Source organism: Mobula birostris, chromosome 10, assembly GCF_030028105.1.
Source record: "Mobula birostris isolate sMobBir1 chromosome 10, sMobBir1.hap1, whole genome shotgun sequence".
Classification (NCBI taxonomy): Eukaryota; Metazoa; Chordata; class Chondrichthyes; order Myliobatiformes; family Myliobatidae; genus Mobula; species Mobula birostris.
Genome location: NC_092379.1, coordinates 69,316,204 through 69,344,194, shown reverse-complemented (window position 1 = coordinate 69,344,194; position 27,991 = coordinate 69,316,204). Strand labels below are relative to the sequence as shown.

At 42.8% G+C, this 27,991-nt stretch overlaps 2 protein-coding genes and 1 long non-coding RNA gene across 7 annotated transcripts in view; 2 read left to right on the top strand and 1 right to left on the bottom strand.

The window, feature by feature from the left end:
• LOC140204099 (uncharacterized) overlaps nucleotides 1–23,369 on the top strand; it is a 31,306-nt gene extending 7,937 nt beyond the window's left edge. Inside the window, exons 2-3 of one of the 2 annotated variants that reach the window (XR_011887528.1) lie at nucleotides 7,900–8,381; nucleotides 14,569–23,369. This is a non-coding gene — a long non-coding RNA (uncharacterized lncRNA). The remainder of the gene's footprint in view (nucleotides 1–7,899; nucleotides 8,382–14,568) is intronic. The other variant, XR_011887529.1, reaches the window with a different exon arrangement.
• Nucleotides 1–27,991, top strand: part of LOC140204100 (interferon-inducible GTPase 5-like) — a 628,716-nt gene that overhangs the window by 351,097 nt on the left and 249,628 nt on the right. The gene's annotated exons all lie outside the window — the stretch shown is intronic.
• The window catches only part of LOC140204097 (interferon-inducible GTPase 5-like), a 173,843-nt gene that overhangs the window by 113,384 nt on the left and 32,468 nt on the right, over nucleotides 1–27,991 (bottom strand). The window lies entirely within an intron of this gene.

Genomic DNA, 27,991 nt, shown 5'->3' with positions numbered 1-27,991 from the left:
AGATTTGGATGGCTGAATGGCAGGAATGGTTAATTAGAGTGGCAGGCTTTAGATGAATCAGAAAAGACAGCGAGGGAAGGAAAAGAGGTGGGTGCATGGCACTTCTGATCAGAGATATTGTCACAACTGCAGAAAAAGGAGGAAGTCATGGAGGGATTTCAACTGAGTCTCTGTGGGTGGAAGTTAGGAACAGGAATGGGTCAATAACTCTACTGGGTGTTTTTTATAGACCACCCAATAGTAACAGAGACATTGAAGAGAAGATAGGAAGACAGATTCTGGAAAGGTGCAATAATAACAGGGTTGTCGTGGTGGGAGATTTTAATTTCCTGACACAATATGTAGCTAAGTAGAAGGTTTCCAGACACAATGTATAGATTAGCCTACAAGAGGAGAGGCTGTACTTGATCTGGTATTGGGAAATGAACCTGGTCAGGTGTCAGGTCTCTCAGTGGGAGAGTATTTTGGAGATAGTGATCACAATTCTATCTCCTTTACCATAGCAGTGGAAAGGGACAGATCAGACAAGTTAGGAAAGAGTTTAATTGAAGTAAGGGGAAATATGAAGCTATCAGGCAGGAACCTGGAAGCATCAATTGGGAACAGATGTTCTCAGGGAAATGTACGGCAGAATGTGGCAAATGATCAGGGGATATTTGCGTGGTGTTCTGCATAGCTATGTTCCAATGAGTCAGGGAAAGGATGGTAGGGTACAGGAGCCATGGTGTACAAAGGCTGTTAAGAATCTAGTCAAGAAGAAAAGAAATACTTACAAGAGGTTCAAAAAACTAGGTAATGATAGAGACTCAGAAAATTAAAGGCTAGCAGGTAAGAGCTTGAGAACGATATTAAGAGAGCCAGAAGGAGCCATGAGAAGGCCTTGGTGAGCAGGATTACGGAAAACCCCAAGGCATTCTACAAGTATGTGAAGAGCAAGAGGATAAGACATGAGAGAATAGCACTAATCAAGTGTGTCAGTGGAAAACTGTGTATGGGACCGCAGGAGACAGCAGAGATACTTTGCTTCAGTATTCACTACGGAAAAGGACCTTGGACGGTAAGTTGATAGAGAAGATCCTGAGAGGCAGGACTTACGAACATTTTGGGAGGCATAATATCATTAGGAATAGTTAGCCTGGCTTTGTTAAAGGCAGGTCGTGCCTTACGAGTCTGATTTAATTTTATGAGGATGTCACCAGACACATTCATGAAGGTAGAGCAGTAGATATAACGTATATGGATTTCAGCAAGACATTTGGAAATGTACCACATGCAAGGCATATTGAGAAAGTATGGAGGCATGGGATCCAAGGGGACCTTGCATTATGGATCCGGAATTGGCTAGCCCACAGAAGGCAAAGAGTGGTTGTAGACAGGACATATTCTATATGGTGGTAGTGATCAGTGTTGGGCCTCAGGGATCTGTTCTGGGACCCCTTCTCTTCATGATTTTCATAAATGACCTGGATGGTGAAACGGTGGAATGTGTTAGTAAATTTGTTGATGACACAAAGGTTAGGGGTGTTGTGAATAGTGTGGAGGGCTGTCAGAGGTTAGAGTCAGACATCGATAGGATGCAAAACCAATCTGAGAAGTGGCAGATAGAGTCCAACCCAGATAAGTTTAAGGTGGTTCATTTTGGTAGGTCAAATATGTTGGCAGAATGTGGTATAATTGGTGAGGCTCTTGGCAGTGTGGTGGATCAGAGGAAGATTGGGGACTATAGGACACTCAAAGCTGCTGCGCAGGTTGACTATGTGGTTAAGAAGGGATATGGTGCATTGGTCTCCATCAATCATGGGATTGAGTTCAAGAACCGAGAGGTAATGTTGCAGCTATATAGGACCCTGGTCAGATCCCACTTGGATTACTGTGCTCAATTATGGTCATCTCACTACAGGAGGGATGTGGAAACTATAGAAAAGGTGCAGAGGAGTTATACAGGGATGTTGCCTGGATTGGGAAGCATAGGTTGAGTGAGCTCGGCCTTTTCTCCTTGGAGCGGCGGAGGATGAGAGGTGACCTGATGTAGGTGTATAAGATGATGAGAGGCATTGATCATATGGATAGCCAGAGGCTTTATCCCGGGGCTGAGATGGCTAGCACAAGAGGGGACAGTTTTAAGGTGCTTGGAAGTAAGTACAAAGGAGATCTCAGTTGTAAGTTTCTTAGGCAGAGACTGGTGAGTGCATGGAATGGGCTGCCAGTGACGATGGTGGAGGCGGATACAATAGGGTCTTTTAAGAGACTCCTGGATAGGTACATGGAACTTAGAAAAATAAAGAGCAATGGGTAATCCGAGGTAATTTCTAAAGTAAGTACATGTCCTACACAGCATTGTCGGTCAAAGGGCCTATATTGTGCTGTTGGTGTTCTGTATTTCTATTAAAGAGAGCTACCTTTTAAATAAAGGCCATAATTTACTACTCGGTGTAAAGAGAGGCAAGACTGAGTAGGCGCGTGACGTCAGCCAGTTAAGCGGGAAAATTTTAAAAAGAAGACCACCATATCCAGCGGGCAGCGGAGTGAGTGGGTAGCAGAATGGTAGGGCTTTGGTTCAAGGGGCTTAGGTGCTAATGAGGTGAGGTAGGTTTACCTGTGTTAATTGCAGAAAGGAAGAATGTGTGTGAGAGCGGTTTTCTGTGCTCGGTGTCAGATGTGGGAGGTCCTGGAGTCTCCCAACCTCCCGGACGGCCATATCTGCAGCCAATGTGTCGAGCTGTAGCTCCTAAGAGACCGCGTTAGGGAACTGGAGATTCAGCTCGATGACCTTCGTCTGGTCTGGGAGAGCGAGTAGGTGATAGAAAGGAGTTATAGGCAGGTGGTCACACCGAGGCCACGGGAAACAGGCGGTGGGTAACAGTCAGGAGGGGGAAGGGGAATAGCCAGGTACTAGAGAGTACCTCTGTGGCTGTACCCCTTGACAATAAGAACTCCTGTTTGAGTACTATTGTTGGGGACAGTCTACCTGGGGGAAGCAACAGTGGCTGTGCTTCTGGCACGAGATTCGAACCTGTGGCTCCGAAGGGTAGGGAAAGGAAGAGGAAGGCAGCAGTGATAGGGGACTCTATAGTTAGGGGTCAGACAAGCGATTCTGTGAATGCAGGAAAGAAACACGGATGGTTGTTTGCCTCCCAGGGGCCAGGGTCTGGGATGTTTCAGATCGCGTTCACGATATCCTGCAGTGGGAGTTAGAACAGCAAGAGGTTGTGGTACATATTGGAACCAATGACATAGGTAGGAAAAGAGAACAGGTCCGGAAATCAGACTACAGGGAGTTAGGAAGGAAGTTGAGAAGCAGGACCGCAAAGGTAGTAATCTCGGGATTACTGCCTGTGCCATGCGATAGTGAGTATAGGAATAGAATGAGGTGGAGGATAAATGCGTGGCTGAGGGATTGGAGCAGGGTGCAGGGATTCAGATTTCTGGATTATTGGGACCTCTTTTGGGGCAGGTGTGACCTGTACTAAAAGGACGGTTTGCACTTGAATCCCAGGGAGTCCAATATCCTGGTGGGGAGGTTTGCTAAGACTACTGGGGAGAGTCCAAACTAGAATTGTTGTGGGGTGGGAACCGAATTGAAGAGACTAGGGAAGAGGCGGTTGGCTCAAAAATAGGGAAATCTTGGAGACAGTGTGAGAGGGAGAATAGGCAGGTGATAGAGAATCGACACACTCAGACCGTTGGTTTGAGATGTGTCTATTTTAATGCAAGGAGTATCATGAACAAAGCGGATGAGCTCACAGCGTGGATCAGTACTTGGAGCTATGATGTGGTGGCCATTACAGAGACTTGGATGGCTCAGGGACAGGAATGGTTACTTCCAGTGCCGGGATTTAGATGTTTCAGAAAGGACACGGAGGGAGGCAAAAGAGGTGGGGGTGTGGGACTGTTGGTTAGAGATAGTGCCACAGCTGCAGAAAAGGTGGACGCCATGGTGGGATTGTCTATGGAGTCTCTGTGGGTGGAGGTTAGGAACAGCAAGGGGTCAATAAATCTGCTGGGTGTTTTTTATAGACCAGCCAATAGTAACAGGGATATCGAGGAGCAGATAGGGAAACAGATCCTGGAAAGTTGTAATAATAACAGAGTTGTCGTGATGACAGATTTTAATTTCCCAAATATCGATTGGCATCTCCCTAGAGCAAGGGGTTTAGATGGGGTGGAGTTTGTTTTCTGTGTTCAGGAAGGTTTCTTGACACAATATGTAGATAAGCCAACAAGAGGAGAGGCTGTACTTGATTTGGTATTGGGAAATGAACCTGGTCAGGTGTCAGGTCTCTCAGTGGGAGAGCATTTTGCAGATAGTGATCATGATTCTATCTCTTTTACAATCGCATTGGAGACAGATAGGAACAGACAAGTTAGAAAAATGTTTAATTGGAGTAAGGGGAATTATAAGGCTATCAGGGAATAAATTGGAAGCTTAAATTGGGAACAAATGTTCTTGGGGAAAAGTATAGAAGAAAAGTGGCAAATGTTCAGGGGATATTTGTGTGGAGTTCTGCACAGGTACTTTCCAATGAGACAGGGAATGCCTGGTAGGGTATAGGAACCGTGGAGTACAAAGGCCGTAATAAATCTAGTCAAGAATAAAAGAAAAGCTTACAAAGGGTTCAGAGAGCTGGGTAATGTTAGAGATCTAGAATATTATAAGGCTAACAGGATGGTGGTTAAGAATGAAATTAGGAGACAGAAGGGGTCATGAGAAGTCCTTGATGGGCAGGATTAAGGAATCCCCAAGACATTCTACAAGTATGTGAAGAGCAAGAGGATAAGACGTAAAAGAATAGGACATATAAAGTGTGACAGTGGGAAAGTATGTATGGAACCGGAGGAAATAGCAGAGGTACTTAATGAATATTTTACTTCAGTATTCACTATGGAAAAGGATCTTGGTGATTGTAGTGCTGACTTGCAGCGGGCTGAAAAGCTTGAGCATGTAGATATTAAGAAAGAGGATGTGCTGGAGCTTTTGGAAAGCATCAGGTTGTATAAATCGCCGGGACCAGATGAGATGTATGCTCGGCTACTGTGGAAAGCAAGAGGGGAGATTGCTGAGCCTCTGGCGATGAACTTTAGATCATCAACGGGGACAGGAGAGGTTCTGGAGGATTAGAGGATTGTGGATGCTGTTCCTTTATTCAAGAAAGGGAGTAGAGATTGCCCAAGAAATTATAGACCAGTGAGTCTTACTTCAGTGGTTGGTAAGCTGATGGAGAAGGTCCTGAGAGGCAGGATTTATGAACATTTGGAGATGTATAATATGATTAGTAATTGTCAGCATGGCTCTGTCAAGGGCAGGTCGTGCCTTAAGAGCCTGATTGAACTTTTTGAGGATGTGAGTAAACACATTGATGAGGGAGGAGCAGTAGATGTAGTGTATATGGATTTCAGCAAGGCATTTGATAAGGTATGCCGTACAAGGCTTATTGAGAAAGTAAGGAGGCATGGGATCCAAGGGGACATTATTTTGTGGAGCTAGAACTGGCTTGACCACAGAACGCGAAGAGTGGTTGTAGACGGGTCATATTCTGCATGGAGGTTGGTCACCAGTGGTGTGCCTCAGGGATCTGCTCTGGGACTCTTACTCTTTGTGATTTTTATAAATGACCTGAATGAGGAAGTGGAGGGAGTGGGTTAGTATGTTTGTTGATGACACAAAGGTTGGGGGTGTTGTGGATAGTGTGGAGGGCTGTCAGAGGCTACAGCAAGAAATTGATAGGATGCAAAGCTGGGCTGAGAAGTGACAGATGGAGTTCAACCCAGATAAGTGTGAAGTGGTTCATTTTGGTAGGTCAAATATGATGGCAGAATATAGTATTAATGGCCAGACTCTTGGCAGTGTGGAGGATCAGAGGGATCTTGGGGTCTGACTCCATAGGACACTCAAAGCAGCTGCGCAGGTTGACTCTGTGGTTAAGAAGGCATACAGTGCATTGACCTTCATCAATCGTGGAATTGAATTTAGGAGCTGAGACATAATGTTGCAGCTATATATGACCCTGGTCAGACCCCACTTGGAGTACTGTGCTCAGTTCTGGTCGGCTCACTACAGAAGGACATGGAAACCATAGAAAGTGTGCAGAGGAGGATTACAAGGATGTCGCTTGGATTGGGGAGCATGCCTTATGAAAGCCGGTTGAGTGATCTTGGCCTTTTCTCCTTAGAGAAATGGAGGATGAGAGGAAACCTGATAAGATGATGAGAGGCATTGATTGTGTGGATAGTCAGAGGCTTTTTCCCAGGGCTGAAATGGTTGCCACAAGAGGACACAAGTTTAAGGTGCTGGGGAGTAGGTACAGAGGAGATGTCAGGAGTAGGTTTTTTTATGCAGAGAGTGGTGAGTGCGTGGAATGGGCTGCAGGCAATAGTGGTGGAGGCCAATATAATAGGGTCTTTTAAGAGACTTTTGAATAAGCACACGGAGCTTAAAAAATAGAGGTCTATGGGTAAGCCTAGTAATGTCTAGGTTTTGTAGGTTTTCTATGTTTCTGTGTTTCTGTAAGCAGAGCTCTTGGCAGTTTCTTTGAGTTGAACTGTGAGAAAACACCGAGCAAGATTCTTCAGGAAGCATGAATAAATATAACACAAATGCAAGCAGAGCAGCCATTTTTTGAGCAGCCAATCTTTGGAGTGTACCAGTGTTTAGAGTGGCTTTAGCTCATTAGGCTGATGTGAGATCAGGCTTGAGTGAGGTAAAGTATCTTGTAAGTTTCTCTTTTTTATCTTAATTTTTCATTCCTCATCTGTTAGACTAAGCATAGTAGTGTGCTGAGACCAGCTCTAGGGGAAGTGTTTTATACTGTGTGTGAGATATAGGAATTCTGGGAGACTGGTCACCCTGATGAACACACTTACACCAGGTTCACTGAGATGCAGCTCCTGAGGGAATGTATTAAGGAAGTGGAACCGCAGCTCAGTGACCTCCAGCTCATATGGGACGATAAGAATGTGACAGATAAGAGCTACAGGGAGGTAGTCAACCTTAGGCGGCAGGATACAGGTAACTGGGTAAGTGATAAGAGAAGGAAGGCAAATGCACAGGCAGTGCAGAGGACACCTCTGGCTATTCCCCTCAATAATAGGTATTCCACTTTAGATACTATGGAAGGGGACAACCTACCAGAGGGGAGTTAGTGAACAAAATCCAAAAGGTGAATAGAGAGCTGAAGGTGTTCTATCTGAATGCACACACTATACAGAATAAGGTAGGTGAACTAGTAGCACAGTTACAAATTGGCATTTATGGCTTTGTGTGCATTACTGAAGTGTTGCTGAAAGTAGATTATAGCTGGAAGCTTTATGTCAAAGGATACATATTGTATTGGAAGGACACATTGGTAGGCAGAAGGGTGGGCTGGCTCTGCTGTTAAAAAAAAAGAAATGAAATCCTTGGGAGGTGACATAGTGTCAGAAGGCATTGAATTATTGTGAATAGATGTAAGGAACTGCAAGAGTAAAAGGACACAGACCCCAACCAACAGTAAGGATGTGTTCAACAATGTTGCAATAGTCATGGGGAGATTTCAATACTGAGGTAGATTGGGAAAATCAGGTTTGTGGGGGAATTTCTAGAGTGCCTATGAGATGGCTTTTTAGAACAGCACATGGTTGGGCCCACTAGGGGATCACCTGTTCTGGATTGGGTGTTGTGCAATGAACCGGAAATGATCAGAGAGCTTAAGGTAAAATAACCATGAGGGGCCTACTCCAACACTCCACAATGATAGATCTGCTCCATCCCAACATTTTTTTATTCACTACAGTTAATAAGTTAAATTAGTAAATCAATTAATGAACAATATGTATATTGCTTCTTTTAAGCTCCTAGTCAATTAAACTCGGCAGGAAGTCCTGAGACAAATCACTTTTAAACTCTTGTGCCTTTCAATCCAGGTCCAGAGCAAGAGAGAGGCGGACAGAGAAACACAAACCTTGCAACTGTCAAAGTGTGAACATACAGTAAATCAAACAGCTTTATGGTCCTGTGAACTAATCCAGAGGAGAGCACAAGCTGATGAGAATGATCTAGAAACAGAATTCCTATGAAAGGAACACTCTGATAAATATAGAAAACATAAATGGCAAAAATAATTAAAGAACTGATGGATAAGATAATTGTGGAGTAACCTCAACAGGGACTGTGAAGCAGTTACAAAAACACATACTTGTATGGGTAAGGATTGGATTTTCAGCCCTGTAATCAGCTATAAAGATGACACAGTGTCAGGAAGGTAATGCAAAGAAATGTACAAAAAGTGTCCTGAGAGATGACAGACAGCACGGACAACTGTGGACAGTGACCATTCGAGACACTGAAACAGGAACTCAGTGAAGAACTTACCAAGTCGAACCACAGATGGGGTCACCAAGAGCAGGTAATATCAAAATATGAGGAGTGAGTTTTAGAGTTTGTGAAAGGAGTTGATTAACTAAATAGTTAATTAATTTAAAGATTATGAGACCAAGGTACTAAGCAATTATCTGTACTGTTTAATGAATCTTTAAGTTGTTTGATCTCATTGTATTTAGTAAAGAAGTACAGTTGTTAGGCAAAGCCACTGACTGGTGCCATTTATACTGTGCTGATAGAATCTAATTGACAGCAGTTCTTCAGTTTGTAATCCTGGTTCACTGAAACAGGAGACTCCATGAGTAAAGCAACACTGGGATCAGCACTCTAAAGTTCTGCATGAAATCTGTGACACACGTCCAATGCTGGAAAAACTTGATGGGGCAAGCAGCATCTGTGGAAAGAAAGGTTAACAACATTGGAGCATTTTTAACCCATTGGATCAACATCAGCTGTCAGGGGAGCAATGCCTTTCATCCAAAATTCTCTCTCCTTACTCCTCTCCTGCTTGTGTCTGTACCTAAAACCACTATTCTCCATTGATTCAATAAAACAATTCCCCACATGGCTCCTTTGAAATTTCCCTGTTTACCTTATGTAAGTAATGCCCTCTTGTATTCAACTTTTCAGTCCTGGGGAAACAATGTGGATGCCAACTCTATCCAAACCTCTCATCATTTTATAAGTTTTATCAATTCTCCTCTCAGTTGCTCCAGAGAAAGCGACCATGGATCGCTGAGACTTTCCATGTTGTACAGGTCCTTGAAGCCTTTCAGTAAGATGCTTAATTGCAGCAGCCTTTCTGGGTCCAACAAATACATCCTTGAACCCAATTAGTCTGTGTCAAACAAAAATCCATCGAAGCTAGTCACATTGGCCATACTTGGCCCATATCCCTCCAGTCCTTTCTGATCAATGTAACAGTCCATTCACATGTTAGATGTAGTTAATATACCTGCCTCAGCCACTTCCTCTGGTGTCTCATTCCTTATACTAACCACTCTCTGGGTGAAAAAGATGCCCTCTGACTCCTATAAAAACCCTTCCCTCTGAACTTAAACATCTGCCCTCTAAATCTTGATTCATCAGCCCAGGGAAAGGACTACCCATTCTCCCTATCAATGCCCCTCATAATTTTATGCACTTTTGTAAGATTATCCCTTATTCTCCTGCTCTACAATGAATATAGTTCCACCCTGTTGAAGCACTCTCCATAACTGAGTTCTCTACCCCCAGCCATTCCCTCATCAATTTCCTCTGCATTCTTTCATGTCTAATGCCTTTTTTTCCCTCCAGCATTGTGACCAAAACTCCCAATCGTCTTGTACAGAGGGACAGAGGAGTGAAAAAACATGGATTCCATGGATTCATGGTTGGTAAACAGGATGGTGAAGAAGGCTTTTGGCACATTGGCAACCATTACTTGAACATTTCAACTTCAATTCTCAATAGTTCAGTGGTTCCAATTAATATCAAAGAACGTATTCAGTATACAACCGGAAATTCTTACTCTTTGCTGACATCACAAAAACAGAAGAGAATTCCAAAGGATGAATAACAGGAAAATGTTCGAACCCCAATGCTCCCTCCCGTCCCCACATACAGGAAGCAGCAGAGCATCAACCCTTCCCTTACTTACTTCAGCAGGAAGCATTAGAGCCCATCACTCACCAAACAAAGTCCCCAAAGTGAGATGATGATCTGCAGTCCAACAAAAATTGTTGTTCACCTGACAATTTGACATACTGCAGACTCTCTCTCTCTCTTGCTCTCTCTATCCCTCTCTCTCTCCCTCTATCTCTGTCTCTCTCACATTCTGTCTGTCTCTCTCTCTCTCTCTCTCTTTCACTCTCTCTCTTTCTCTCAGTAACAAGGGACAGAGCGGTGTCGCGCCTTTTCCACAGTGAGAGGGGAGACCAACAAACAAACCGCTCGCTGTTATGATGTCACAAGCTAGTGAGTCACTTGTATTCTCAGATTTTCTGACTCAAGAATTGGCAGCAAACTCTCCCCCAACATAGAGTGGCGGGGGGGGGGGGTGATTAAAGGACCGTAACAACTCATTTATTGTGCTCCTAACACTGATCACATAGTGCGGTAAAAGTACTTTACGTAATTGGGAGTCCTTGTGCAGGATACTCTAAAAGTTAACCTCCAGGTTGAGTTAGTGATGAAGAAGGTGAATGCAATGTTGGCATTCATTTCTAGAGGTATAGAATATAAGGGCATGGATATGATGTTGAGGTTCTATAAGGCACATGTGAGACCACACCTTGAGTATTGTGTGCAGTTTTGGGCTCCTTAATTTAGGAAGGATATACTGACATTGGAGAGGGTTCAGAGAAGGTTCACGAGAATGATTCCAGGAATGAAAGAGTTACAGTATGAAGAATGTCTGGCAGCTCTTGCGATGAATTGCCTGGAGTTCAGGGGAATGAGGGGGGAATCTCATAGAAAGATTCCGAATGTTCAAAGGCCTGGACAGATTAGATATGGCAAGGTTATTTCCCATGGTAGGGGAGTCTAGGACAAGAGGGCATGACTTTGGGATTGAGGGACATCTATTTAGAACAGAGATGCGAAGAAAATACTATATCAGAGGGTGGTAAATCTGTGGAATTTGCGACCATGAGCAGCAGTGGAGGCCAAGTCATTGGGTGCATTTAGGCAGAAATAGATAGGTAAACAACAGGAACTCTGCAGATGCTGGAAATTCAAGCAACACACATCAAAGTTGCTGGTGAACGCAGCAGGCCAGGCAGCATCTGTAGGAAGAGGTGCAGTCGACGTCTCAGGCCGAGACCCTTCGTCAGGACTAACTGAAGGAAGAGTGAGTAAGGGATTTGAAAGTTGGAGGGGGAGGGGGAGATCCAAAATGATAGGAGAAGACAGGAGGGGGAGGGATGGAGCCAAGAGCTGGACAGGTGATTGGCAAAAGGAGATACGAGAGGATCATGGGACAGGAGGTCCGGGAAGAAAGACAAGGCGGGGGGAGGACCCAGAGGATGGACAAGAAGTATATTCAGAGGGACAGAGGGAGAAAAAGGAGAGTGAGAGAAAGAATGTGTGCATATAAATAAGTAACAGATGGGGTACGAGGGGGAGGTGGGGCCTAGCGGAAGTTAGAGAGGTCGATGTTCATGCCATCAGGTTGGAGGCTACCCAGACGGAATATAAGGTGTTGTTCCTCCAACCTGAGTGTGGCTTCATCTTTACAGTAGAGGAGGCCGTGGATAGACATGTCAGAATGGGAATGGGATGTGGAATTAAAATGTGTGGCCACTGGGAGATCCTGCTTTCTCTGGCGGACAGAGCGTAGATGTTCAGCAAAGCGGTCTCCCAGTCTGCGTCGGGTCTCGCCAATATATAAAAGGCCACATCGGGAGCACCGGACGCAGTATATCACCCCAGTCGACTCACAGGTGAAGTGTTGCCTCACCTGGAAGGACTGTTTGGGGCCCTGAATGGTGGTAAGGGAGGAAGTATAAGGGCATGTGTAGCACTTGTTCCGCTTACACGGATAAGTGCCATGAGGGAGATCAGTGGGGAGGGATGGGGGGGGGATGAATGGACAAGGGAGTTGTGTAGGGAGCGATCCCTGCGGAATGCAGAGAGAGGGGGGGAGGGAAAGATGTGCTTAGTGGTGGGATCCCGTTGGAGGTGGCGGAAGTTAGGGAGAATAATATGTTGGACCCGGAGGCTGGTGGGGTGGTAGGTGAGGACCAGGAGAACCCTATCCCTAGTGGGGTGGCGGGAGGATGGAGTGAGAGCAGATGTACGTGAAATGGGGGAGATGCGTTTAAGAGCAGAGTTGATAGTGGAGGAAGGGAAGCCCCTTTCTTTAAAAAATGAAGACATCTCCCTTGTCCTAGAATGAAAAGCCTCATCCTGAGAGCAGATGCGGCAGAGACGGAGGAATTGCGAGAAGGGGATGGCGTTTTTGCAAGAGACAGGGTGAGAAGAGGAATAGTCCAGATAGCTGTGAGAGTCAGTAGGCTTATAGTAGACATCAGTGGATAAGCTGTCTCCAGAGACAGAGACAGAAAGATCTAGAAGGGGGAGGGAGGTGTCGGAAATGGACCAGGTAAACTTGAGGGCAGGGTGAAAGTTGGAGGCAAAGTTAATAAAGTCAACGAGTTCTGCATGCGTGCAGGAAGCAGCGCCAATGCAGTCGTCGATGTAGCGAAGGAAAAGTGGGGGACAGATACCAGAATAGGCAGGGAACATAGATTGTTCCACAAACCCAACAAAAAGGCAGGCATAGCTAGGACCCATACGGGTGCCCATAGCTACACCTTTAGTTTTGAGGAAGTGGGAGGAGCCAAAGGAGAAATTATTAAGAGTAAGGACTAATTCCGCTAGACGGAGCAGAGTGGTGGTAGAGGGGAACTGATTAGGTCTGGAATCCAAAAAGAAGCGTAGAGCTTTGACACCTTCCTGATGGGGGATGGAAGTATATAAGGACTGGACATCCATGGTGAAAATAAAGCGGTGAGGGCCAGGGAACTTAAAATCATCGAAAAGTTTAAGAGCGTGAGAAGTGTCACGAACATAGGTCGGAAGGGATTGAACAAGTGGTGATAAAACAGGGTCGAGGTATGCAGAAATGAGTTCGGTGGGGCAGGAGCAAGCTGAGACAATAGGTCGGCCAGGACAGGCAGGTTTGTGGATCTTGGGTAGGAGGTAGAAACGGGAAGTGCGGGGTGTGGGAACTATAAGGTTGGTAGCAGTGGATGGGAGATCCCCTGAGCGGATAAAGTCGGTGATGGTGTGGGAGACAATGGCCTGGTGCTCCTTAGTGGGGTCACGATCGAGGGGTAAATAAGAGGAGGTATCCGCGAGTTGTCGCTGTGCCTCGGCAAGGTAGAGGTCAGTACGCCAGACCACAAAAGCACCCCCCTTATCGGCGGGTTTAATAATAAGGTTAGGATTAGTGCGGAGGGAGTGGAGAGCAGAGCGTTCGGAAGGAGTGAGGTTGGAATGGGGACAAGGTGCGGTGAAGTCGAGACGGTTGATGTCCCGTCGGCAATTAGCGATAAAGAGATCCAGAGCAGGCAGAAGACCAGAGCGGGGTGTCCATGAAGAAGAGGAGGGTTGAAGACGGGAGAAGGGGTCATCGGTGGGGGTGGAAGAGTCCTTGCCGAAGAAGTAGATTCGGAGACGGAGACGGCGGAAGAAAAGTTCCGCATCGTGGCGAACACGGAACTCGCTGAGGTGTGGGCGAAGGGGGCCAAAGGTGAGGCCCTTACTGAGGACCGAGCATTCTGCCTCCGGCAGTTGAAGGTCGGAGGGGATGGTAAAGACCCGGCACGGATGAGAGCTGGGATCAGAGGGGGGAGGGGGGAGGCTGGGGGTGTCAATGGAGAGGGGAAGGTTGGGGTGAGAGGAAGATGGAGCCTCTGAGAACCCAGGAGCTGACGATGGGATCTGAAGGAGACGGGGTTGCAGAGTATTGGTGGGGGAAGGGGAGACGGGAGTCACAACAGCAGCACATAAAGACCCGGCCTGGAGTTCAAGGCTGGCGTCGCAGTTGGTGGTTGCGCAATCGCTGTGAAGGTGTCCATGGTCGTTGCTGGAGTCCAGGTTTTGAATATGCCCTGAGGTGTTGGAGCCACTGAGATCAGTGGCAGGGGCCTCAATCTGAAGTTCAGATTGAAGTTGAACCTATCTATCTATCTGAAGAGATAGATAGGTTCTTGATTAGCCAGGGCATCAAAGGGTATGGGAAGGAGGCAGGGGAGTTGGGATAACTGCAAGAATTGGATCAGCCGTGATTGAATGGAGGAGCAGATTCGATGGGCTGAATAGCCTACTTCTCCAAGATCTTATGGTCTTATGCTAATTACATCATCACGTCAAACCATCTTCTTGAAGTGACCTCCAGCTCAATGTTGGTGGTTATGAATTCTTTGTTTCCACTAATTACATTGTCCTTTACAGGTCCCCCAGAATTCATTAAATCCAGCGTAATGAGCCTGTCTGTAGCTCAAGTGAGCCACCCAGCTCGGGTCCTATGTTCCATGTGTGGAGAAATAGCAAAGCGTCTGGTTTGTCCAGAGATGTGTTGATAAGCTACCGGTCATGTTGTGACAGCTGGGACATTGTAGCAAAGTCCTTGAAATCTTGCTGGACAGGTTTACGCCAATCTACCAAAGTACATTCAGATTTATTCCTATCTATGATAAAACTCTTTTCTCTCCCTTCCAAAGCAGACAAAAACAAAGGAAGCGGAATGTAGGTCAACAGGAACCCAAGATTGCTGTACGCCATGATAGGAGGTAGGAATAGGTGCAGAGGAATTGAATTTACTGAGAGTAGTGGAACACTGTTGAGAGGATGATGAGGTGGTCGTGGTGTCAGGAATAAAATCACTTGGCACTTGAAGCAGCTGCCCGTTTACCAACAGCCATGGACGACTGCAGGTCCTCTTTTGAAGCAGTTCTGAGCCCCAGCAGGGCCCACAGGAGATGATCATGTCAACACTCATCAGCCAGAGAAGCCCTCAGAGCAGCCTTTAACAAGTGGAGAAAGCACTTGCCTAGGCCATTGGATTGTGAGTGATACTGCATGGTGTGATGTTGTCTAACACTGTGGCTCTGGACCAGATGTGGATATGGATTTGGAACTGCAGTCGGAAGAAATATCAGATCGGGTCCCAAACCAAGCAATCTAAGTGCTTTGAAAGCCTGAGCCACGTCTGCGGCCATCGTCGATGCTAGAGGGACCTCTGGTTGTACACTCCATGGTACAGAGGTGCATAAAACCATGGGAGTGGTGGAAAGGACCAACAAGATCCACATTGGCATAGTCAAACCATTGCTCAGGGACCTCTAAAGGTGCCAATAGCATCTGATCATGGTGTTTATTTTTTGCCTGCTGGCACTCCACACAGGCTGAAGACCAGTTACACACATCCTTTCTAAGGCCGTGCTGAACATCCTTTAGTACAACTAGTTTCTGTGAGGCCTTTTAGTCTGGATGCCATGAATGGAGTCAAAAACAGCCCACCACCAGTTTGTAGGCATGATGGGGCGAAGGCGACTGCTTGAGATATCGCACAGCAGAGAAACCCCCAGTTCCCCAAATTTAATGTCAACTATCTGCAAGCCCAAGACTGCTGTTCCATTAGACTGGACCTGTGGGTCAGGAGCTTGGTCAGCTACCACGAAGGCATAGTCAACCCCTATGTGTATGGCCTCAATGGCTAGCCATGAGAGGTAATCAGCCATGACATTGTTTTCCCCCTTACTGTGCCATATATCAGTTGTGAACTGGGATATGTAGTCCAGGTAGTGCTGCTGTTGTGCAGATCAAGGATCTGATATTTTGGCCATCACATGCACAAGGAATTTGTGGTCAATGAACGCTGTGAAATGGCGACCCTCCAGAAAAAAATGAAAATGGTGGACAGCCAGATAGAGACTGAGAATCTCATGATCAAGCATGTTGTACTTCCTTTCGGGGGGTTGGAGTTGCTGGCTTTCGCAGGTGAGCAGCTGCCACACATGTCAAACCAACTGATTATGTTTGGTATCATCAAATGCCCTTGTCATGTCCACTGACCAGTCAAGTGATGGGGTATTGCCTTCAAACGTTCTATACAGGAGGAGCATAAGTTCAGCAGCTTGTGGAATGAAGGGCTGATAGAAATTCACCATACCTAAAAACTCCTTTAGTGTTTGATTAGTGCGGACTATGGAAAACCAAAATAGTGCTACTTTTGATGACAGAAGTTTAGCACTTCCTGCAAAGATGCGATGGCCAAGAAAGTCCATGGTAGACAACCCAAACTGGCATTTAGCTGTGTTAATAATCAATCAGTTTTAGTTTAAGTGCTCGGAAAGTGTGCGGAAATGGGATACATATCCAGATATAGATGCACTGTGACATGTGTTATCTGGGTAAACAAAAAAATAGAAACTAAGTCTTTTAATAAAGAGACCATCAGCCATTGGAAATGCTCTCCTGCATTTTTCAGCCCACATGGTCCACATAGCAACTCAAAACAACCAAACTGGGTTTCCACAACCATTTTGGGAATGTCCTCCAAGCTCCTAGGCGACTGATGGTAGTTCCTAACTGGATTGACTTTGGAAGAAAACTACTTTCAAATGTTCAAAGGTTCATTTATTATCAAAGTGTACAACTCCAAAATTCTTCTTCTCCAGGTAGTCATGAAACCAGGAAAAGAAAGGCAGCGGGATCATCAACTCACAAATCCCTTCCCTGCAGAAAAAAGCAAATAAAATCAGAACAGGCACATCAAACCCCAAATTCCTCTCCCGCACAAAATAAATAAACAAAATGGAGCAGGTATATCGACCCCCTAAATCCACCTGTCATTGCACAGAAAAAAAAAGAGAAATATCAGGCGAAAAACACAGAATATAAAAGCACTACAAGACCAGAAAAAGTCTATAGTCCAAGTCCACATCCAAAATGTAGAAAACCTGGGCAACATTCTCCTGGCAGAGCAGCAGGCTCTCCTCTCTCCAGTAGCACACCAGAGCGATCCTCACCAATCAGAAGGCAGACAGCTGAGGCTCACCTTTTGCATTTACTTTGATATTTCACTCTCCCTCATCACTGTAATTGGTGCACAATGGAAGTTTTGATCGACGAAATAGAGTCAAACATCAGCTTGCTTCCCATCCCGCAGGCTGCCCTCACTCACTACCTCTGCCAAACGTGCTGAAAATTCATGTGTGTGTGGGACCAGGTCATGATCAGGGGTCATGGCCTCATTAATGTTTCAGTAATTGTCACGTGGGCAGTAACCACCATCGGATTGAGGGTCCAAATGGAGGAGCAAAACCCAAGGGCTATTCAACTGCGTACAATGCCAAGTCTTTCCATGTTGGTAAACTCAGCTTTCATGGTTGCCAGCTTTTCAGAGTCTAGTCTATGCGTATGGGTATGGAATGGCAGGCCAGTTGTGGGTATGTGGTGCTTGACCCAGTGTTTTGCTACTGTAGTGGAAAACATGGGCCTGGAGAAGTTTGGGAATTCTCCCAGCAGTCGAGTATACTCACATGCGGTGGTGCGTGTGCTTGACTCTGTGAAAAGGAATCTAAGTCTAATGAGAAATTAAGACGGAAGATTAATGATTTAGAAAACAGAAGCAGAAGAAATAACCTACGAATTCTGGGTCTTGAAGAGTTAGTGGAAGGTGATCAGCGTACTGAATTCTTTGCAAACTTTTTGGTACTATTATTTCCTAAAATCTTACCGTCTGCACCTATGATCGATCAAGCTCCTGGATCGCTTTTGCCCAGACCACCTCTGGGAGCCAATCCCAGATCAGTTATAATATGTTTTCCTGAATTTCAAACGAAGGAATGTTTGATTCGTGAATCTCATCAAAGAGGAATGATTGATTACAAGGTTCAGAAGATTAGGATTGTTGAAGATTTTCACCCGAGGTCATAAATCAGCATGCTAAATTCAACGAGGTTATATTAGAACATTTTAACAAAGGTTTAAAGCCGTCTCTTCATTATCCTGCTCTTCTCAGAATCACTCTGCAAGGTGGTTCTAAAGAATGGTTTCGCTCGAGTGAAGAAGCCCGGGATTTCTTAAAAACAATGGATTGACTGTTTAGTATCTTGCTACATGAATAATTGCTTCTCTTACTTTTGGTGAACCTTCGCAGCTAAACTTCTTTGTGATTTAAATGCCTTACATAGAGAGTAAGATTTTAGTGAGTTAATACCGAGTGTGATTATATGTTATAAATTTGATAAATTTTTTTATTATTGTATACACTTTTTTCAAGGTTTTTTAAATCAATATGGCTTAGTTTGGGTATTTTTTATTCTATTGTTTTGAAACTGTAGTAATCAATCTATTTGTGTTCTTCTTATGCGAGTTAAGTGTTTTTTTGGCTGTTATATAGTGTAGCCTGGAATACAGCTGACCTTGGAATTATTTAGGAGTCAAATTCAGCAGGTTGTTTGGGGAGGATGATGTCATTAGCTGTAGCTGTCGGCCTTCTTTTGGCTGGCCTTCTGACTTTGGGAGTGGGGAGGGGGTTGACTCTTGCTGGAGCTGTTTTGGGATGTTAGCCAAATCTGTTGCTTGGTTACCCTATTTCAAGGCTTATTGTTTGGTTTTAATGTTCATTTTACTGGTTGTTACTTTAATTTCTCTATTAAATAGTATTAATAATGGATCATACTATTAACTTAGTCTTAACGTGAAAGGATTAAATCACCCTGTGAAGTGAAATAAGATATTTCCCTATATTACAAAACTTAAGGCCCCAATTTTTTTTTGCAAGAAACACACGCACGTAATTGTGACAACTTACGTTTTTTCAGTAGATGGAAAGAACTTCATTTTTACTCCTCATTCCAGGCTAAGTCTAGGGGAGTTTATATTTTTATGGATAACATAGTTCCCTTTGTCCAACATAAAGTAGTGTCTGATACTAATGGGCATTTTGTCATAGTGTCAGGAAAACTAGATAATAAATTAGTGGTATTTGCCAATCTGTACGCTCCAAATACAGATGATCCAGGACTTTTTGAGTGTTTTTTCTTTTTGTTTCTGCCAGATTTGAGCCTTTACACATTGGTGATGGGAGGAGATTTTAATTGCTGGTTAGATCCAGTATTAAATAAATCATCCTTTAAAACAGCAGCACCTAATAAATCAGCTTTGTTTATTCAATCTTTTTAATGAAATGCGGTATTGTTGATGTACAGCGTTTCTTACATCCACTAGACAGGGAGCATTCATTTTTTTCTCATGTCCTTCATACGAATTCCAGGATTGATTACTTTTTTTATTGATAGTCAAATGATTCCTTTAGTTTGATCCTGTGACTATGAAGTAATTGCTGTTTCAGATCATGCTCTGGTACTTATATCTTTAAGTCTCCCTGGTCTTCCTCAAATAAACAAATCTTGGCATTTTCATTTAACTTTGTTATCTGATAAAGATTTATAAAATTACTGGAGAGACAAATTATTCTTTTTTTTTTGAAGAGAATACTTTGGAAGAGACTTCTAGTCTTATTATATGGAATGCCTTTTAGGCTTATATTAGAGGTCAAATTATTTCCTGTACTGCAAGTGTCAAGAAACAAAGCTAATAAAAAGAGAACTGAGTTAGCTAATCAGTTAAAACAATTAGACCAAAAATCTGCCATGGCTCCAGATCCTGCTTTATATAAAAGGCATGTTGAAATTCAAACTAAATATGATCTTCTTTTAACATATCCTATTGAAACTCAACTTTTGAAAGATAAAAGTCAATTTTATATCCATGGAGACAAAACAGGTAAATTATCAGCTAACCAATTAAAAACCTCTATAACTAACAGCAAATTAAAGAAATTTGTAAAGCCAATGGTGATAGGACAACTGACCATTTAGAAATAAATGATATTTTTAAAGAATTTTATTCTAAACTTTATGGTTCTGACGCTCCCAAAGATAACACTGTAATGAATAATCTTTTAGATCAATTAAATATTCCTACACTTTCTGTTGATAACCAAAAACAGTTGGATCAACCTATTTGATATGAGGAAATTGCCGAGACTGTACATTCCTTGCACTCGGGGAAGGCTTCGGGTCTTGATGGATTTTCTGCAGAATTTTATAAGGCTTTTTCTTCACTGCTTATACCTCATTTATGTGCAGTTTTTTTAGACTCCTTTAAGTTGGGTAGGTAGCCACAAACTTTTTATGAAGCTTCTATTTCACTTATTCTTAAAAAGAATAAGAACCAAACCGAATGCTCTTCATACAGACCAATCTCTTTACTTAATGTTGATACGAAAATCCTACCTAAAGTTCTGACCCGTAGAATTGAAAATATTTTACCACCTATCATTTCTGATAATCAGACGGGATTTATTAAAAATCGATATTCCCACTTTAATATTTGTCATTTATTAAATGTTGTTTATTCTCCTTCTAAGGAGATATCAGAATGTGTAATTTCTTTGGACGCTGAGAAGGCTTTTGATCGGGTTGAATGGAATTATTTAGTTAAAACTTTACAAAAATTTAATTTTGGGCCTGATTTTATTCAATGGATTAAATTACTTTATCTATCTCCTTCTCCTAGGGTCCTTACTAATTTTCAGTATTCCAAACCTTTTAAACTTCAACGTGGAACCAGACAAGGTTGTCCCTTGAGCTCTTTGCTCTTTGACTTGGCTTTAGAACCCTTAACCATTGCTTTTCGAGAATCTAATGATATTACTGGTATTCCAAGGAGAGGGACTGTTCATAAAGTTTTGCTTTATGGTGATGACCTATTGCTTTTTTATTTCTAATATCGGGACTTCACTACCTCCTGTGTTTTCTCTACTTTATTGTTTTAGCCAGTTTTCGGGATACAAACTGAATTTACATAAGAGTGAACTTTTTCCTCTGAATAATTTGTTATCAATTAATACTAACCTTCCTTTTAAAATTGTAAGAAATCAATTTACCACTTTGGGTGTAACAATTATCAAGAATTATAAATACCTATTTAATGAGAATTTTCTTACCTTACTGAATCTTGTGAAAAGGACACTATCAAACTGGTCGCCTTTTTCGTTATCCTTGATTGGCCGAATTGACCAAATTATCAGAAGATTGATGCGGATAAGAGGACAATGGGGGAACATTCAGAAATGTTAATGAGAGACGAGAGGGATTAACGAAAAGGAGACACAGTTCCGAGCATTGTCAGAGACTGGTAGCTTTGAATCCTGAACTGTTTGAAGTTTGATGGACAGGCAATACCCCAGCAGGCGGATAAAAGGCACAGGTTCACTAAGACAAGCAACACACCACAACACCACAAGATAACGAGACCCTGGAAGTGCGTTGTGCCCCCACCACAAATTGGTGGGAGTTTTGGAGGTCTGGTTGCAGGATCGACCATAGACGCACAGGGTGGAAAGGTACGATCGGCAGGAACCTGGTGTGTGTGTCCGCCCTTGCCTGGGTGCCGGGTTCACCGCAGAAGAACGATCGTATCCGGAACAGAGGGGTCACAGTCAGTGACCTCAGAAGACATTACAAAGGGCTCGCCCGAAAGCTAATTGCGAGGAATATCAAAGGTCTGTGTGAATCCGATTTGAATATCATCATTCGCTCTCTCTCTCCCCAACGGCACAACAGCGATTACTGCGAACTGAACTAAACTGAACTGAACTCTGCGTCACTTGAAACTGATCATTTTACCCCTAGACTGCGATAGAGCTTGATTGATCTTATCATCCTAGTTCTGTGTACATGTGTGTTTTATCATTGCTAACCCGTTGCATTTATATCCTTACTATTAGAGTACTGTGTTACTTATTTCTTTAATAAAACTTTGTTAGTTCCAGTAATCCAGACTCCAACTAAGTGGTCTATTTCTGCTGGTTTGGCAACCCAGTTACGGGGTACGTAACACAAACTGGTCGCCTTTTTCGTTATCCTTGATTGGCCGAATTTACTCTATTAAAATGAATATTTTACCTAAATTTATATACTTTTTTCAGGCATTACCCGTTTTTATTCTTAAATCTTATTTTGATTCCCTCGATTCTATTATATCTTATATATTGAAAAACAAACACTCTCGACTAAATAAAGTTCATCTTCAAAAATCTACAAACGTGTAAGAAGAATGGAGGTTTAACTTTACCAGCTTTCAGGTTTTATTATTGGGCAGTCAATATACAAAATTTTACGTTTTGGACATATTATATTAACCGTGAGGACTGTCCGATACGGGTTTCCTTGGAAGCTAACTCTGTCAATAAATTTCTATTATTTCTCTTCTCGGATCCTCACTCCCTTTATCCTTTAGTAAACTAACTGAAAATTAATAGTTAAACATACTTTGAGGATCTGGGTACAATTTAGGAAATTCTTTGGTCTATTGGGATTTTCTTTGTCTAGTCCCATTTGTTCTAACTATTTTTTTAAACCTTCAATAACCGATTCAGTTTTTTAAAAATGGGATAGATTGGGTATTAAATGCTTCCAGGATTTGTTTGTGAAGCAAGTCTTCTTTCGTTTGAGCAAATGTCAGCTAAATATAGTTTACCCAAAACTCATTTTTTTCGTTATTTACAAATTAGAGATTTTCTGCAGTCTCAACTACATACATTTCCTATAAGTTCTGATAAGGACTTATTAGATGTAATTTTTAATTTGAAACCTTCTTATAATGGTCCAATATCCAGTATTTATGGTATGCTGCTAGGAATGAGAAATGTTCCTATAGACAAAATTATTTTTTTTAATTAGTTAACACTTCACCATTATGTGCCCATCATTCCCTCTTACAATTTAAAATGGTTCATAGGGCTCACATGTCTAAAGATAGACTATCTTGTTTTTATTCGGATATATCTCCTTTCTGTGATAGATGTAATAATGGAGAAGCTTCATTAATTCACATGTTTTGGACATATCTGAGCCTTGAAAGATACTGGAAGGAAGTATTCCAAACTTTCTCGGTACTTTTCAAGGTAAAATTTAAGCCTAACCCTTTGACTGCATTATTTGCAATTGTTGGAGGAAAAGACTTTATTTTGGAGACACCTGATTTGCATATTTTGGCTTTTATCTCTCTTATAGTTAGGAGGATGCACTTGCTTAAATGGAAGGATGTTGTTCCGCCTACTCATGCTCAATGGTTACGTGATGTTATGTCATGCTTAAATTAAGAGAAGATCCGTTGTTCAGGTTTTGAATCTAGCCAAGACTTTTATACATTATGGGGACCAGTTTTGAGTTATTTTCAAAACCTTTGATTTGTTGTAAAAGTACAGATGTTGGCTAATAATATATTTTATTATATGATAAGGATTTTTTCCCCTTTTTTCTTTCTTTTCCGAACAGCTCTGACTTGGTAGTGGGTTTAGATATTTTTCCGTATAACAAAATTATTATATTTCAATATTACGATTTGATTTAATTTTATGAATACAGGGTTTTGTGATTGTAACTGTATTTTTAATAAAATATATTTGGTACTATTTTATTTTTTTCTTTTCACTTGTATATCTTCTTGTACTGTGTATTCTTCTATGTAGAAATTAATAAAAATATTGAAAGAGACGGCGTCATTGTGATGAACTTACTCATGCAACGGTTAGTGACCCAATGTCCATGACATGCACAAGCCAGCAGTTCTTAAGATTGACTCATAGTCTTTGGGCACATAGGAAATCTGCATTGAGCAGAGGTTTAAACACTTTAGCCAGGACGAAGTCCTGTGCCACTGAAGCAGAGTGTCACCCATTGTGTCTGGATCCTGCTGCCATTGGCAGCCTCCAGCAAAGTTTCATTGCTTTTGCCTTCATCAGTAGGTGATTGTAATGTCGTGGGTCTGGCAAGTGAGACAGGACATGCACTGACTTCAAATTGGTATATTCATCATTTATTTCCAAACAGTAAAAACTGGACCAAACATTCATTTTCCCCAGGTTACAGACACAACAAAGCTGAATACTAAACAAACATACTTAGTTAGAAGTGTGAGCAGAGCATAACTTCCCAATGGTCTTGCCTTTACAAAGGAAGAAGAGAGCAAGCCCCTTCCATGTGCTATTTGTATATCCAGAATATTTGAAATGGGACTCCAGGCAGTTATCTAATGTGGAAACCAGCTGCAGTTTATAAGCTAAGTAATCACAAAGAAAGCACCTTTTGACAATTAGAATAAGCCATGCCCCCACAGGACACTCCACCCTTCAAAAGTTGCAAACGTGACTAATTTGACTCTCATGAATTCCCAACTAAGTTATACGTAGATCACAAGACTACAATACCCAGTACTGTAAACCCAATAATCACCTCCCAGTGTACCACGGTAGTCCACCAGGCTCTCTGTGACCCAAAAGGCCACCAGCCCCAGCCTGGACTGTAATTGTCAATGACCTGGCCCCCCACTTGATCTTATACACTGACCCTCAGATATGATCAAGCAGGTGAGTGACGTTTTCTGACCCATCAGGAATGTAGATGCAGCATTCTTGACTAATAACAGTACCAGTGCCACCTTCTTTTGTCAGCCAGTAATCCAAGGCCATCAAAATCAGTTCCCAGGACAGTTTGGCCGTGCCATGTATAGAAAGGCTATCATTTGAAACATCCTTCCTTTGTAATTGCCCTCTTAACAACCAGCAAGGGCAAAGTGTCCATTCAGGGCGCTGGGCTGGTTTACATACAGCACCACATATCAGCTGCACCACCTTATGGGAATAATGGCTAGGCCTAGAAACAGCATATCCAATAAGTGTCATTCAGCTGCCAACAAGTGCCCAGCCCCATGACACTATTTGGCATAGACGCATCTAACCCAGGATAGTGTTTGTGCTATCACTCGCCATCCACCTTGCCTCTTGCATCTGTACTCAACATACCACCTGCATGAACACTGTCATGTTGGGATATCACTGGAAGTCAGGACTTGCCACTTTTACAAATGATACATAGGGAAATGCCAGCCCTTAAAGCACTCACACCAGGGTTATTGAGTTTCATGTCTCTTAAGGCTGTTACCATACTCTGGGTCAGAGTTTGGCAGAAAACTACTCTGTCCCAGCTCCATGAAAACAGAATACCAAATCCCGAGAAGCCAGATAATTCCCCCACCATCGTTTTCTTTCTGCATAAGAAATCTAAAACCTTTGAACGCTTGTAGGGAGAGTTTAATTCTCTAACATTAAATAGTAAGATTTTCTAATTTATCTGTGTTGCTCATCTTCCCCTGGATCTGTTGTTGTAAGGTGGTGGTGGAGCCCTGAGCTACCCCTCTTCCCACCCGCCTCCCATCACCCCTCCCATTACCCCTCCCATTCAACCCTTTACTTTGTAACATCTGCGAGTGTCACTTAGCAATGTCAGACACTGAACACTGACATTAACCACCCCCCTTCCAGCACCAATATTGTGCTGTTTCAGGAAACACATTTCAAACCTAATGACATTCCCAGGATTCAAAACCGTTTTTATAAACTGGTTGTGGCGGCAGCTGATGGTACTCATACGAAAGGAGTTATGATAGTAATGAGATGTAATATTTTTAATGTATCAATTGAAAGGATGGGTGCCGACAATAAAGGACGTCTAGCTTTTTGCTGCACATCCATTCAGGGTAAAAAATTTGCATTCATTAGCCTATATGCCCCAACTATATTCAAGGTTGAATTTTTTCTCTCAATTACCTCACAATTACTGAAGTTAAGTGACTGCCAACTATATGTTGGGTCGGGCATGAATGCTTTGGTGAATATTAACCTCGATAAATCTTCCTCAACTATATCAAGCTCTAAAGAATCTGCTTCCAAAGCACTTAACCTTTTTCTAACGGATTTAAATTTAACGGATGTGTGGAGGGTGCATATTGCATCTGCTAAAGACTATACCTTCTTGTCCACAAGACAGAAAACTTTCTCTCGGATAGATTACATTCTTATATCCTCCAGTCTGCTGCCTTTAGTACACTCAATAGAATTTTTCCCAGACATCTATCTATTGAGAACAAAACTGACAGAATTTATAAATTTAAATAAAAATAGTGTCTCAGATGTGATAGTGATTTGGGCCTCCGTCAAGGGTTTCTTACGAAATAATGGCATATGGTTCGATTCCCATCTACATAAAAGCCGGCTTCAAAAGATTTCCACCTTAGAAGAAGAATGTAAGGTTTTGGAAAATGATCTCAAAAGGATATACACCAGAACAAAAGAAAACAAGCTGAAAACAAAACAAGCAGAATTAAATGATTTATTAAGAAACAGGGCAGGATACATGATCCATATAACCAAACATAAGTATTACGCAGAAGGCAGCAGACCAAGCCATCTTTTAGCTCTAACGCTCAAACAACAGGAAACTAAAAGGTCTATACCAGCGATTAGATGTGTTAAATGTGGAGTAGTATCTTCAACAGAGGAAATAAACGAGACATTCAACAATTACTTTAAAGAACTGTATACAAGTGGCTCAGTTCCTTCTGAGAATGACTTCACGGATTTTTTTTCGTGGATCAGACCTCCCTACGTTGTCATTAGAGGACACCAAAACTCTAGACTCTCCTATTACACTGGATGAGCTACTTAAAGCAGTCAAAGCTACAAAGAAGGGCTGTACGCCAGGCATAGATAGCCTACCTGTGGAACTTTACCTATTACTTTGGAATATTCTTGGACCAGTATGGTTAGAAACATTAAATTATGCTTTTGGAAATGGCTCTTTCTATAGAGATCTAAACACAGCCCTGATCACAGTTATACCTAAGCCCGGTAAGGACCCCTTGGACCCCAATTACCATCCAATCTCCTTGATAAATGCCGACCTCAAGATATTTTCCAATGTCTTAGCCAGTGGACTTGAGACAGCCGTTGGGAAAATAATTAGCCCAGATCAAATGGGCTTTATCAGGGGGTGTCTCATCTGATAATATTCGCCGGCTCTTACACGTACAGAGTGCAACACATAAAATCCCACCTGCCTGTGGCCTGCTATTTCTAGATGCTGAAAAAGCATTCGATCGTCTTGAATGGCTATATCTTTGGAGAGTTGTAAAAGAATTTAAAAGTTCCACATACTTGGTGAAAGTATCTACTACTACAAGACTATACTTGTACCCTCCTGGTGTGGGTGGCAAAGGTCCAACCTATTCTATCTGCAAATTAATCCAAGGCCCTCCCACTGGTCTGGTATGTCGTAGGGTTCCTGTCTTCACGTTTCTGTTAGGATTATATTGTGCACAAATCAAGCAATTCTTGACATCCTGGGCCACCAACACACCTCCTTTATCTTTTCCAGGGTGCTTTCAGCTTCCCGGTGTCCCCATAAATCATGGTACCAGTGGATCATCAGACTTCTTCCTCCCTCTGGGACCACAAACCTTCCATCATGTAGGGCTACTTCATCCTTAACAAGTAAACCCCTGTGCTCTTTATACAAGTCAGACCCTGTTCCTTTATTAATTTTTAAATTCTTTATCTTTCTTCTGCTCCTTGGTTAAATCCATAACCTTAACCCATTGTTCCTTCTGCTTTCCCATCTCCCCAATCTGCGGCTGCCATTCCTGCCCATTTGAAGCACCTTTCTTCACTAACTCATCAGCCTTCCTACTCCACTCAGGGGACGATTTAGAGTGAGCTTTCACCTTTATGACTCTGTATTCTTCCCCCTTTGATTCTTCAAATATATATCACAGCAGAGCAGCAGATAGGAGGGGCTTTCCGTCAGCTGAAACAAATCCTCTTGCTTCCCACAGAGGCAAATGTTCTGTAAGGCTATTACAAACATACATACTACAGGAGTGTATGACTGATCAAGGTGGAAAACATTCTGGGTGGCTAACCACGTACGCTACAGCTGTCAATTCTACTGCCTGTGCACTCGTAGTTTTGGGTAACTTTAAAGCTGTGCTACACCTTTCCTGGCCATGTTCATCCTCTACATATATGCCACACCCAGTTCTCCTCTCACCATACTGTACTGATGAGGAGCCATCTACATACATTTTAAAATAGGGTTTTTCTTTTGCCTTTGTGTCTTTGTTCTCAGGCATTACTTTGTCTGACCTCCTTGCACCCCTCCTTTTTGTTTTGATATAAATGGTCCCTTGGGATCATTTGCTATCATAACCTGACACCCATGTTCACCACCTTGG